Below are 12,825 nucleotides of genomic sequence, written 5' to 3'. Positions count from 1 at the left end.
ACAAGGGTTAAGACCCTGTTCCAATATGCACTGCCCTACAACCATTGTCTATTATGCAAGGGCAGATTTTCACACAACAATTGTTATTAATCAGCCTCATATGTAAAATATGATGTGTGGAATATGATATGTAAAATACAAGTATCCCTCTCTTTCTGTGTCTTTATCAGCATTGTTCCGTTCATACGTCACCTCTACTTTCTCTTTTTGGTCTTCTAAATCCTAGGACCTTCACAAAACCTGCAAGACAAAATTCCTCAAATTATTTTCTCATTTCACAACATGTCACATTCAATATCTTATAACTGTGGCTTTTATTAGTCATTATACACTTTAAAATCCATCCAGCAAAACCTAAATGAAACCTATTTTAGTGTCTACTTACAAATGAAAAATAGTCACGCATTTTCAATAATCATGAAAAACCTTTGCAAACTTCATTAGAGTACTACATATGGTTTATACCATATTGTAACCTTGTAACCAACATTTTTATTTATACACATTTGCAATAAAAACAACTGAAATATACCTGAAAAACATGACCATAATCAAATATATTACAACCCCAGTAGATGGTACTGGTTACCAGGCGCCTTGCAGTTTGCACCACACACTGAAGACACTATTCAAGGTTCTACATAACTGGGAAGAACACTAAATAACTTGGTTACACCTGGGACAAAACTAGAAAACTGTACGGTACTGAATATCACAAATGGAAGGAAAAGACTGCTGAAATTAAGGGCATGTATAGTCTACATGGTTTGGTCTGGTCTGGGAAGATCTGAATGTTAAGGATGATCAGAATTATGACAAAACTTATATAGCGTGAAAAATAAGCTGAATGATGGTGAAAGATTAATACTAAGATAGGAAAATTAATAGACTTCAAAGTTTTTGTCTAACATTTTAAGATGTAAGTCAGTTCTGAATATCAAATAGGAACAATATTCAAAACATGGCACAGTTAGACTACAGACATCCCACGGTAGACAGGTCTCCAAAAACCTTGTAAGACTTTCTCAGTGCACAAATATTTTTGTAAAACACAAGATATGCCAGATTGGATATGTTTTTCAAAGTAAATTTACAATACAGAATGATGCCTGACAACTAAATGAGTGGCATGTAGTTACAGAAACACTGTCAATGAAAAAATCTGAGTGAGAAGATCCACTATCTTAAACTTGCCAAAAATTATAATCTGAGTTATTTTTTGGTTTAATTTTATCCCATATAATTTGCACAATGCAGCAATTTTAGCTAAATCTCTGTCAAGATATTCAACAACCACAGGTCTATATTCAAGTGATGATACCTATATACCTTATGTACACAATATCAATGGTAATGATTCAAGAACACTACCCAGAGGAACATCAGAAATTACATCCTTTAGTCTACTACAGTCACCAACAACTACTACTTGCACTCTATTCATTAAAAATCAAGAAAATTAATAAGTGCTTAAATTAACTCCCATCTGTCTAAATATGAAAATGACCTCATAATTAACATGGTCAAAAGCAGCACTGAAGTTAAAACCAATCTTACAAACTTTATGACCAGAATATAGAGATTTCTGTATGACAGTGGAAACTGATAAAGAGCACTACAAATGCCTAATTACAAACTTGGAAACAGATGATTACTTTCCTCACAGGCAATCAGGCATTTAGCACTAGTTGTTCAAAACTGAGATAACATGGGGGTTATAGAAACTGAGTGGTAATCACCAGGGCAACCCACATTTAACTAGCTAGGTGACATTTCCAATTCTTCAATATGTGCAAAACAATCCATTCTGACTAACTTACAAAAACTACCAGACAATTAAGAAACTTAGTAAGCAGTACATTTGGTCTGTCTCTGGTGGTAGAAAAGCTTAACTCCCTGGCCCTCTTAATATCAGGGACATTTTCTTAGATGTTCGTCAGTTCTTGACAAAGATCAACAGAATTTTGCCCTTAATGGAAAATGATGATGAAACTCTCAGGTCTAATGCCTAATGGTTTTTAATGATACAAGAGCCCTAAGGAAATTACAAAACAAGACATGAGGACATAAGACAAGAAGGCCAATACAGAAGCAGCTAGAGCACCAAAATACCTGAGATGACTCAGCCAAGGAATAAGAACCAAAATTGAGGGCTTCTACTATAAATCTATCAAGATGGAAAAGAGGTGAAATACTCAATGTACTGTATATAAATTGTTAACTTTGTGTCTAAAAGGAGACAAACTTTTTTCATGATACATGGCCAGGAAATTGGAGTCCCTCTTAGGGTAGGAAACTCTTTCACATATAAAAAAAAGTAAAAAAGTGGAAGCATGCTTCTATAACACACTTCATTTCAACAACCTACAATGCCATGATGTCTGGGTTACTAGCAAGGAGAATGTATGGAAAACATGAGGTACAATTCCTAACAATAAGAGTAGTGAAAAATTCCACGGACAATATTGTGTGTGATTAGCCCAATTACTGTACAATAATAGCTGAATAATTTCTTTCAGCATATAACACATTGCTTTGAAAAATGGATGGACAAATGGATTACGAATTTTAAGTTTTATAGGCCTAACAAGGGCCAGCAAATCCATCAAGAACTTTTTATCTAAAATTTTAAAATTCCATACATAAATCTGATTTTTTATTTAAAACTTTTGTCAACCTCAGATTAAAATTAAATGACAAAACCCTACTTTTAAAATGTGCATTATTCTTTCTACAGGCTTTAACTCTCCTTGCAATTCATTGTAGAGATACCATGCAATGAATTGACACTTTTTCTACATTTAAAATATGATATTTTAATGATAAAATAAAGTTTATTCATACTTACCTGGCAGATATATATATAGCTGTATTCTCGAAGGAATCCGACAGAATTTCAAATTTAGCGGCTGCGCGTGCTTCAGGTAGTACCCATTCCCGCCGCTGGGAGGCGGTATCAAGGAACCATTCCCATTTTCTATTCAGATTTTCTAACGCCACTGTCTCCTGAGGGGAGGAGGGAGGGGCAATATGAATATATATATCTGCCAGGTAAGTATGAACAAACTTTTTTTATCATTAAAATATCATTTTGTTCATGAGACTTACCTGCAGATATATATATAGCTGAATACCACCTTTGGAGGGGGTAGAGACAGCCAAGAATTAGGAAAAACCAATTATTGGTAAAATTATTTTGGTTCCTTATCTGATAAGCGTAGCTGACTGAGTGGTTACTGTCACTCTAGTCTGCTTCTGCTTTACTAGAACCCCAGCGGGTAGTGACCTATATAGCTGGCGACTTCTAGATGATCTGTCAGCAGGGGCGTGACCACAATGTGACTAGATCATAGACCATACAAAGAGGACAAAGGAGCATTACTAACCACCTAACCAACACCTAAAGCGTTAGTTTGCAAAGGATTGGGAAGACTGCCTCCAGTAGTGACCCAACAACCACAAAAACACAATTAAAGGGGATAGGATCAGAGTTACCCCCTGTCCCCAAGGTTGCTGAAGCAGCAATGTATGGTCCCAGCGAAAACAATTTTTCGTATGCTACCTAAACATCTTGCCAAGAGTGTGAGGCAAACACCAATTGACTTCACAAAATGTGGCACCAGAATGTCACTGAGTACCATATTTTCTTGAACGCCATGGAGTAGCAACTGCCCTCACCCTCGTGACGTTAACTCTCAACAACTTGAAGTTGGAGTCGTCCACAACTAAAGTGTGCGTCATAATGATTCCTAATGAAGAATGCCAGTGCATTCTTCGACATAAGTTTAACTGGTTGCCTCACAGAACACCATAAAACATCCAAGGGACCACGAGGTGTCCTGTGTTCTTTTAAGGTAGTACTTCGGAGCTCTAACTGGACATAGAACTCCCTCAGGTTCCTGTCCAATAAGGTCTACTAAACCTTTAATTTCAAAGTGTCTGAGCCAAGGGTTAGAAGACCTATCATTCTTAGCCAAGAACTTAGGGCTTAAGAATAGACAGCATTGTGTTCCTTGAAGCCCACATGACGCCTCGAACCGCTCACTCTCTTGCGCCGCCAGAGCCAGCGAGGAATGCCGTTTTCGAGTAACATCCTTAAGAGATGCAGGTAGAGGCTCAAAGGACTAAACATCAAAACTTGAGCACTACGTCCAAGTTCCAAGCAGAGGAATTAGCTGAGGAACCTTGGACGTCTTGAAAGAGCTTGTAAGATCGTGGAGGTCCTTATTGTCAGACAAATCTAATCTTCTGTGTCTGAATACAATCAGAAAGCATGCTCGATAACACTTGATAGTCGAACTGCTATATCGAGTTTTTCTCTTAAGTAAAGGAGAAAATCCATAACCTGGCTCACAGTGATAGAGGAAGAGAAAAAGCCCTTCTTTCTACACCAACCTTTGAAGGTCGCTCACTTCGCTAGAAATATCCTTCAGATGAAAGAACTTCTGGCTCTAGCGATGGCCCGTGCCACCTGGCCAGAAAAACCCCCTTCGCTCTGACCAAGTTTGATAGTCTGAAGCAGTCAGGTTCAGGCGGGAGATTCAAAGATATCTCGTGAAGTGGGTTTTGTATGAGCAGGGCTGCTCTCATAGGAAGGGGTCCTCGAGGACGTCCTACCAACCAGAAGAGAAACTCCAAGAAACCAGTGGTTCGAAGGCCAAAACGTGGGGATGAGAGTCATCCTGCGTCCCTTGTGAGGCCTTGAACTTGCGTATGACTTCTCCAGAATTTAGAAACGGGAAAAAAGGCGTAAACATCTATTCCCGTCAATCCCAGGGAAGAGCCCTTCTCGCAACTGCCCCAGGGTCGAGTACAGATGAGCTTTATAGAGGAGCCTCATTGTTCTTGAGGTCGAAAATATCCACAAGATGAAACCCCAAAATTTCCAAAAATCTTGGCAAACCTCCTGATGAAGGGTCCATTCCTTCAGCAGGAGTTGATGGCGCCAACAGAGCAGGTCTGCTCGAACATTTTCGACCCCTGCAACAAAAACTTGTGAGAATCGAAATGTTGTGGAGCATAGGCTCAAAGAATAATCTCTCTTTGCAAGGCTGAACAGGGAACAAGTAGTATTGTCGGTTGCTAGAAACTACGATTGCAAACTTGGACCTCGAGAAAAATGGCGAGCTAAAGATGGCCGCCAAATCTTTGAAGTCGATGTGCCAGGACACCTGTTCCTCTCTCAGGTTCCTAACACTTCCTCTCCCTCTAGTGTTGCCCCCCAACCTGTTGGGACGACCCGTCGGAAAAAAACAACACTAGGTTGGGGTTCAGAAGCTTAGAGATCCCTTTCTGCAATTCGTTGGATCGAGCCACCACCACAGATCCTCTTTATATAAGGAAGAATTCTCAATTCCTCTTTCAAGTCTTCCTTGCTTTGTTAGTTCTCAACAAAAAGAACTGAAGAGGCCTGAGATGCATACTCCCAGAGAAAACAAACTTCTCCAGCGAGGAAATGGTCCCCAGCAGACTCATTCCTTCCTTCACCTAGCATGTTTCCTTTTCAAGAAGCCGAGACTTTCGTACATAGAAGTTGCCGTTCTTGCAGCGGAGACGCTATAAAGCCGCTGAATAGATCTGAATTCCCAGACACAATGGACAGTGAGGGGATCAGCTGCGACTTCTCCACAGACCAAGTCCCAGGGACTTCACGAGTTGCAGAGTCAACTGAAGGTCCCTCCAGATACCTTCGCCGGCGGCCTTTCGAATCAACCAGTTGTCCAAGTAGGTGAGATCCTGACGTGCGACAGATGCAACTGCATAGCGTTTTTCATGAGGCGTGTAAACACCCTCGGAGCAAAATGTAGCGCCAACAGCATCTAGTGTTCCCAGGCGGTCAACCATCAGAAGTGCGACCAGACCTAGCGTTGCTTAACTTCGCTGATCGGACGAGAAGCGGTGTTTTCAACGTGGTATGGCGTTAATGCAGAGTCCAAAGCAGAGAGCCTGAACTGGTACGTCTAGTCCCCAAGACAACCTGAGATACTTCACGAACGTGGATGAATTGGGCGTGAAGATAAGTATCTTGGAGATCCAAAGATACCATCAATCCCGGGATGAAGGGCTCCTAGTATTGACTCGAGGTCTCCATCTTTGAACTTTTCCTTCGGACCAAGTTGTTCGGACCTGTTGACGTCAAGACGGGTCTCCAGCCTACTGAAAGTTTTGGGACTAGAAACAATCTGTAGTAAAATCCCGGGAACACCGAGTCCAAGACCTGTTCCATGCTCTCCGCTCAACATCTGTTCGAGCAGGTCAAACAATTTTCTGTTTGACAGGAAGGCAGTTGGGAAACAAAAACAAAAAAGGAGGAGACAGGAAGGGAATCAAGTAACCTCTCTCTAACAGTAGGAGGGACCAAACGTCTGCCCCTCACTCTTTCCAGGCTTGTAAAATGAAGCCTGGTTGCAAAGGGAGTCTGGAGATGAAAGGAGTCACTTGCTACCTCTTTGGAAGTGACATTCCTTGGGAAAAAAACTCTCTCTCGTGGTGCGGGTCTCGTGTTGCTTCCATGGAAGCCTTGTTAGCAAACATTTAGCTTTCGTTTTACTTTTTGTATCGGTGAGATCGGTGCAAGCGTTATGAAGGAGATTTCGACCCCTGCAGTTTGAATGTCGATAACTTTAGTTTTGAGAAAAAACGATATTTTTGCTTCTCTGTGTATTTATTTGCTTGCCGTTACACAGTTTGATGTTTTTATGACATAATGAAAAGCCAAAAATAGACCTGCAAAATAATATAACCGCTAAATGAAGCTAAATGAAGCGAGTGTCAAAACACGGCTGAGGTTGGCCAGCGCGACGTCTTACTTAGTCACGCTCTGAGCTGCTACTGACTGACTGCCACTGACTGCCCTGTGGCATTCCTGTCTTTTAAGCTGATGCGTACTATGTCCACAGGGTTGCCATAGATCGCATTAGATATTATTTCATAGCTAAAAGGAAATTACCACCACCGATATACTGACAATATCATTTACATTATATGAAAAATGTAATTTGACTATGATAGGTTACTGTTTTGTTTATAACTCCTAACTGTGGCGAACTTTTAAATAAAACTTTCTGAGAAGATAGTCAGGATATGTATGATGCCATATATAAAATATCCCAGAAAATTTGATTTCGATTTTTTCATCAAACGCCCCCTTAAGACAAAGACACAATTGCGAAGGTGGAGAGAGGGAGAGAAGGTTGAAAAAGTCTCAGAAACAGATCCTTAAGAAAAAGCCAGAGTCTGATAATCAGAGAAGAAGAAGACGAAAAGTTTCTCTTCATACAAAGGCTGTGACGAAAGAGGATGTTCTTCCGCAGCTGGCGGGTCTTGAGTGAGTGGTGAAAGTAGTTCCGATTACGCGATCGTGGCGGAACTCCAGCGAACGAAGAAGTCGTCAACTAGAGTACGTATAGTAAACATAAAAATGTGGAACACTTCACGATTAGCGTGTCATCCTTGCGCAAGAGCCATGCTAATCTTCTCTGTATCGTTCAATTTAGTATATGTACTGCGAAGCAAGTACTAGCTAAATTAAGAAGGACATCAGATGTTGAAGCGGTAGTTGTGCGACATGATGAACAACTGGGCGGTGTCAACACAAGACTTGAAGCTATACTACGGCGAAGTGAGCGCGGGCGTCATGGCGTGGACGCGAGGCTCCGTGGCAAGTACTAGAAGAGAGTCTGGCGTAAGCGCGGCGTCATGGCTAAGCGCGCGGCGAAAGCGCCAAGGTGAGGCGCGTGAGAAGCGCCTGAAGCAAACGCGCTCCTGGCGCGAGACAAGAGAAAAGGCCAACACCTCAACTCGGGAAGACGAATGGAGAGCCACTAAACACTCTCTCTAGACGACAGATTTACGCTCTGTATCGTTCCCGAAGCAGGGAGACGAAGGTGAAAGTCTGTACCTCTTAACAGGCAGATTCGAATCTTGAAAGGTTCATGAGAGCATCCAGCTGTTGTTGCCAAACCCAACAAAAAATCTTACGCGTTGGAGAAGCCACTCTCTCGGGAGAAGGGCTGAACCTGAGAGAAGGAAAGGGGCGAGAGACGTGTCTTCCTTCCACGGGGGAAAAGCTCTGGCCCTTGCCTTAGCGTGACAGGGGCCGAGTAGCGTGATCATTCGAAAACACTTTATTCTCTTCTGCAGAGGAATATCCACGCAACTTTCGGGAAGAGTACAAACGTCTAGAGGAAGAGGGCGTGAAGCGTCCTCTCCTCTAAGCTTCTCTTAAGAGGCGAGAGTCAACCGAGCTCAACCGAGGCGGGAGGGCGTGTCGGGAGGACGAGAAGCAATCCTTCAGGATGCGTGCCTGAGCACGATCCCTGGCAGCCTGGGTAGCGTCATCAGGACCTGCCGAAGGACGCCAGATCGGTTGGGAAGCCCCCGTAACCCTCATGCGGCTTTAACATGCCCCCTCCCTGGTCCTGGGAGTTCGACAGAGGTCCAGGCCTAGAGGCATATAGGGCCGATCTGGCGCCCCTCCACAACACTAGGGGCACTAGCACTAACACTATGCGTTTGAATTGCATTCACTTTAGTTTCAAGAGCACGCATTGACTCCACACGAGCCAGGGAATTACCTTCTGCAGCAACAAACTACAGGGTTAGTACTAAAATTTACTACAGGGTTACTAGTAGGAGAAAACCTGACTGTCCATCTAAGGATGCACTCTAGGAGGAAGATTTCCTCAGCCTATCACGCTCAATTTAAGCATATAGGCTTCATATTTCTTCCACTCACCCTCAGACAATCCCACATTCATTACCGATTATCATAGAGCATTGAACACCCTTACAAATCATACATAAAGAGTGAGGAACTATCAAAGTCTTGATAGCCTCACCTTACATTCACCTGCTACAGACTCGATAGCTAGAGGTAAGACATCTTAATTATAAGAAAAGTCAAAAGCAAAATCAAAAACGGTCCACAAAGAGCGTATGCCAAGTCACAGATCAGTCGAATACAAAAACAACCAAAAATACTTAAGTGACAACAAATTTAAATCCAAATGGCGGAGGAACTGACAACAGGTGTTGACAGTCCAGCGACAGAAAAAATCTGAATAGAAAATGGGAATGGTTCCTGATACCGCCTCCCAGCGGCGGGAATGGGTACTAACCACCTGACCGGCCACTGCGTGTGCGCGAGAAATTTGAAATTCTGTCGGACCTTCGGAGAATACAGCTATATATATATCTGGCAGGTAAGTCTCATGAACAAAATGTATATTCCATTAAAATGACTTGTACTATAACATGTGTTGGGCAATATCACAGCAAGGTAACCCCCCTCTTCCTCCTCCTCCTCCTCTAACCATTCTGCATAATGAAGCCGCATGTAAATATATATGGCCAGTGGCCATTTCAGTCAAGTTAATGTTTACTCTTCATTCAAATCCATTTTCTTACTGACAGGTTTATAGTTTTCAGTTTTTGATTTCTTGTCAAATTAGTCCACCTTCCTTGCCACTGACCTAAATATAATTGTGGATAGGTTCTTTACAGCTTGTACTGTACAAGAAAAAATGTACAACACAGAGTAATAAAATATCAATATAAACAAATTTTAAAAGTAATCACATGTTATAACATGTAACTAAAATATGCTGATACAACAAATTTTTTATGTACTATACTTACATTTTTAATCATAACATTAAATGGGGATGAGTAAAAGGTCCTATAAGACTTGTGCTCAATATTAAGAGGAAATGTCCTAAAGAAAAAATTTGGGCTAAATAAAAATAGAATCTTACTCAATTATATTAGTAGAGCAGGAGAAAGATACTGCTTTCAACAAGGAACTCCAACAATGAGGCACTTTTTCAGCACTCACTAAACACCATTTATGGTAATAATAATTTCAGTCCTAACAACCACAGGCAAGCTCATACTTTCATGCTTGGGTAAAATTAGGTTTTGCATCAATGGATGAACACATCACTTTGCTGGTGTACAAAGTCAATTTAGTATACTGTATACAGTATCTGAAAGAGAAGGTTAAAATATAATCATAATAAAAAACAGTTTGAGAGTTAAAATGATGAAACGATACAAAATAAGTTGAACTGATAAATATTTTCCACTTACAAATTTGGAAAATCTTTCATTATATAAGTTTTTGCCAGTCCTATAGCTTCCGAGAACTTAATAACACTACTGAATAATAATACAAAATCCATATCTGATCTTATTTTCCTTTGGGTTACCATACCTTCCTTTCCTTCTTTTCCCTCCCTTCCAGCCAGAGACTTCCTATAGAAAATCTATATAGCTCACTGACCTCAACATGAAAAACAGATCACATAAGGAGAGAAACATTTAAAAAGAATACTATGCACACTACAGCAAATACTACTAAAACCCAATGTTCCACTAAAAACCAAGTGTAGAGCCATCACCATGACCAAGGGTCCAAAGCTAATTACAGTACATACAGGCAGTCTTACAAAGATTTAGTTTAAAGTTTAATTTTTGGCACAAAAACAGGTCAGTCTTCTTAAAAGTAGATATATTTAAATCCAGGGGCATGGTGGCCATAACAGCTACTAGATACTGTAAATCAAATTTGAAAGTAAAGTGTATTTTTTCTATGTATAAAAACCAGAGCCTTTTATGCAGGCTTATTTCTCAGTGGAGATGAAAATAGTTACGGAAGCTTGGTAGTAAGGCACTTAATTTAAGGTAGGTGGGTGAAAGAGAGCAATCGCCACCCCTTAATACCCAAGCACTCTCTTCAGCATCAAGTTCTATGCAGAGTAGTTTAGTTGAATTATGATAAAAGGCTCTGGTTTGATATTTGTTCCAAAGGGAATATAAACCATTACCTTTATGTAAGAGACTCCTGAGGTGGGACTTAGTTTTAACAACTGACTGGCAAGTTGAATCTCCTCCCACAGATGTCATGTTCCAGGTTAGGATAATAAGCTGGGAAAGGATGACTCCTTTAACCTCCTATACTGCCTGGCATAAGTAAACAGGCTGATACAGCCCTGAGCCATAGTGAATTGTCAGAAGACGCACTAAGAAAACTACCTCTGAAAAGCTAGGGACAGGACATTGCCCAACTTCATGAGATCTTGCCCAGACTGAATGATCATCTTCCCTGCAAGACAAACCATATGCATATTTGATCACCTCATGAAGCAAAAAGAATCTGTATTCTAGGACACCTCCTTGTCAACACTCAAGAGGTCTGGTCCTTTCTAGATAGATCAACAAGGCTCACACAGGGCACAAAAACATCTCAACTGGACAATCACCAACAAAGTCCTAAAGGGAAAATTGAAAAACTATTGAATCTCTGGTCAGGTATAAGCAGGTTCCAGGTTTGATAATGAGAGAGATCACCAACCCTTCATATGCTGGCCTTGATATGAAAGGTCATGCAAACTTGCCAAAGCTTTGCCGAGACTAAAGCTAGCAGATGAACAGGCCCAAGAGTGAGGTCCCGGTCTGAAGACTTCCTCAGGGGCTCACACAGCACCTTAGATAGGCTGCAGAGGACATCAGCCACATTACACTCTGGAGGACTAAGCTCCCAGGATGGGCAAGACTGTACAAAGCTCCTCATTAGCATGGACAACTCAACCAAACAAGAGATCAGTGCCCATCAATCACAAGCTCTGGTTCAAGGCAGGACAATAGCCTTTCACTGTAAGAACTAAAAGGAGCTTGTCTTGATGAAGGCAGACGAGAAAGTCCACAATCTGCTGAATTACTTCCAACAATAGAGGCCCCATCCACAACAATCACACAGATGGGGCCCTTCCCTTGGTAAACAGCTGTTGATTACCTCCTGAGACAGCCACACATCTGCAAAGTCCTACAAGAAAAGCCACAAACTCTCACAAGAACTGCTGGACAGTCCCAAGCCATGAAGGTTAAGGACCTGTATATATTAACGGTAACTGCTCTTGTGGGGCTCAAAAAGAAGTGTGGGCCATGGCAGAATCTTTCTTGGTGTCTCAAACAGAAGATCTAGCAAACCAACACTTGGCTGAGCACTCAAAAAATCAGACTGAAAGGAGAACTGTCCCAAGCATGCTGGAAGGTGTCTTCCACAGTAGCCCACGAGTATGGAAGTACTGTAGAGCATAAAACTGGGAGTTTTTAATTTAGTTGCCTGTAGAAAAGGCTGATCACCAGGTATAGCCAACCAAAGGCTTGGCTGCAGTTCCTTCAAGGTTCTGAAGGATTAAAGTGACCTGGCTGTTGGACATAGCTTTTCCACTTGCCTCAAATTGCTCTTCCCAGACCAAATGCTTTTTGCTAAGCAAGACGACTCTCAGCCAAAATCTGTCAAGGAATGAGTGTTCAGACAGTCATGCCATCTGAAGAAAAAGGTAGCACATAGATCAGTGCTCTGAAGTGAGAGAAAAGTTAAACTCTTTCCTTCAAACACCAACAACCTTCAAAAACTTTGCTCTCTATTCTGCTAACAAGACACAATGACAGCAAAATTATCAAGTGTTCAACCGTATGTTAAGCCACGATGTTGCCTGGAAAGAGGCTGTGGCTCCTGGCTCCAAAGACAAGAAAGAAACTCCTTGTCATAGTCTCTACAGGGAATTCTCTGGCATATCAATATTCTGCTGGCACATCAAAGGCTGGGAGAAGCAGCTTACTTTGTCTGCTAGTAAACAAGTAAACCTCTGATGCTTGGATCATGTCTTTAACCTGCTTCAAGACAGCAAGAACATGTGGAGACCACAATAATGAAAATGATGCTCCTGTAATGATGCCAAAGGTTTGCTTGGTTCACAAAATCAAGTTTGGTAACAGCTATTGGTCACTTCCTATGGTCGTTATGTTCACAAATGATTC

General features: G+C 41.4%; 1 non-coding gene across 1 annotated transcript; it reads right to left on the bottom strand.

Moving 5' to 3' along the window:
• Positions 1-7,416: 7,416 nt before the first annotated feature.
• LOC136835987 (U6 spliceosomal RNA) lies at positions 7,417-7,519 on the bottom strand. The gene has a single exon (XR_010852325.1). It is a non-coding gene; the product is annotated as a U6 spliceosomal RNA (small nuclear RNA).
• Positions 7,520-12,825: the final 5,306 nt, after the last annotated feature.

Source organism: Macrobrachium rosenbergii, chromosome 55 (assembly GCF_040412425.1).
Source record: "Macrobrachium rosenbergii isolate ZJJX-2024 chromosome 55, ASM4041242v1, whole genome shotgun sequence".
In the NCBI taxonomy this organism is placed as follows: domain Eukaryota; kingdom Metazoa; phylum Arthropoda; class Malacostraca; order Decapoda; family Palaemonidae; genus Macrobrachium; species Macrobrachium rosenbergii.
The sequence above is the reverse complement of the archived record's forward strand: the minus strand, read 5'-3'. Positions and strand labels throughout refer to the sequence as shown.